This window comes from Chinchilla lanigera, unplaced genomic scaffold (genome assembly GCF_000276665.1).
Source record: "Chinchilla lanigera isolate Chin_1 unplaced genomic scaffold, ChiLan1.0 scaffold00025, whole genome shotgun sequence".
In the NCBI taxonomy this organism is placed as follows: Eukaryota; Metazoa; Chordata; class Mammalia; order Rodentia; family Chinchillidae; genus Chinchilla; species Chinchilla lanigera.
This window is the reverse complement of record NW_004955426.1, coordinates 14,491,095-14,493,371: the sequence shown is the minus strand read 5'-3', so window position 1 is coordinate 14,493,371 and position 2,277 is coordinate 14,491,095.

Sequence of the window (2,277 nt, the reverse complement as noted above, 5' to 3'; positions counted from 1 at the left end):
CTTGGACACCACAAACTCTTCCTTAAAAGGCTGTTACATGTTTGCAATTAAAAAGAAGGAGAAAAAAATTTCAGACTCCTGTTCTTTTTAACACTGATTGTGTCCATGGATAAACTTGCAGAGAGGAAGCCTTTTTATTTTTCTATCTTACAGTGCTAATATAAGAAAGTGAGCAGGTATTCATCTTACACTAACTTATAGGTACCCTATATGTGGAGGTGCACTGGTTACTTGGTATTTGTCTGACACTGGATGAAAACTGTTGTACAATCATTATTTGATAGCGAAGTCTATATCTGTTTATTTGTAACACTATACAGAATGATTTGTTTATATTCCAACTAATAATTTTTGGACTTTGTATCTGAAGGGTAGACTTTCTGTCTACAGAGACCTGCTTTCATCCCAACTGGTGTCTTGGTTACTTTTCTCATGTTGCTGGGACAAAATACTTAACTCTCAAAATTAAGGAAGGAAAGGTTTATTTTGCTTACAGTTTGTAGAGTTTGCAGTCCATACTTGGCAGATTACGAGGCAGAGTAGCACATGGCAGAGAGCTACAGCTCATGTTGACAGAACACAGCAAAGCAACAAGCACAAAAGCCAGGAAAATGGCCAGAAGCACAAAATCCAGGAAATGGTCCCAAGCAGCCTCTTGCTCTCCCTTACATATGCAAACTATCCACTGCAGGGTGGGTGCAGCTCTCATACCCATAATCAATCAAATTCTAAAAGCCTGCCCCATGATGACATGAGGCTTTGGGGGAACACCCAGACACAAACCATAACAACTGGGTAAATAGAATTTAATAAGAGGACCCAGAACAAAATTGAAACCCAGAGTGTATGGCTATTGGGTCCCATCTGCAGATCTGCTGTGATTTGTACTTGTCATTCTCATTTAAAGTGTTAGGAAAAATATTTTCCAATCCTTTTGTATGACAAAAAGTGCTGCAATTTGGGAAATGATTAACTCCTTATTTTAATTATAGGAGAGACCATACGTTGTAATTTTTGTTGCAACTTGACATGACATATTCAGTAAAAGCAAAGGAGAGATGCGAGCTTCTAGCCTTAGGTTTATGTGGCCAATAGCTAAGCATTATTGACAGTTTGTAATACTTTTTGTCTAAAATTTTCTGGATTGTGGTTGTTTTTGTCACACCTATTTTCTTTGAGTTTTTCCTAGAATTATTTACATGTGGTATGATATTTCTAGGTCTGCAGTCTGTAATGGCTTCTTATCGTGATTATTCTTCTTGTGGTGATAAAGAACTGGGAAGGAGGAAACATTCTAAAGACTATGATTAGGACAGCTTTTCAATGAGGAGCCTAAGTTGAATATTACCCTTCCTCCATTTGGAAAGTATGGGTGAGGTGTACCCAGATAATTCTTTCTGTCAGATTTGTTAGGCTTTTATAAAGCCCAGTAGAGTTAGGGTCAGGTAAAATAGATTAATTGTAAAGGAGCAAAGAGATCTCCTAGCATATAAAATTCACTATGTCAGGTGCTGGGGATTTAGCTCAGCGGCAAAAGCGCCTGCCTGGCAAGCACAAGGTCGTGAGTTCGGTTCCCGGTACCGGAGAAAAACCAAAAAAAAAGAATTTAAAATTCACTGTGTCTCTCCTCCTCATTTTTGATGAACCTGGCATTTTCTTCTGTGTTTTTGATGGGCAGTGAATGGGCCCCTAAGGATAAAATCCTAGGAGTGTGGAGGCCCCGATGAAATACTTGGCTCTTAAGCCAAGTACATTGTGCCTCCAGAAATCTGTCAAATGCAGTTTGTAATTCTTTCTACTGACACTGGCACCAGCTTTGGACTTCTTCTAATGGGCTTCTACTGTTCAGGTAAACTGCAATTTTGTTATCTAATTCTCAGTCTCCATTTGTGGAATAAGCAATTTTCTATGAGATTTCAACTATCTAATGGATATAAGCAAAGTTATTGAGTTTCATTTTATTCTTTTTTGTTGTGAAGATTGGCGCAGGAACTTTCAACCCCTTTCAAATGCCTATGTAGAAACACATACAGACTTTCAAATATATGTGGTTTTTTCCACACTCTTTACTTAGATTGTGTTTCTTTCATTTTTGTCAAGAAATAGAGACCTTTGGGAAGGTAACCGAAATAATACAGGCATTGTTTTAAGGTTGCTTTTAGGAGTAAGGAAAGGAAGAACTCAAGAGTGAAGCCAAAAATAATGGAAACAAAATGATCACTCAAGCTTGTTAAGTACTGAAGTGTAATAAGATAAGTAGCAGAATGCAACAGAGAT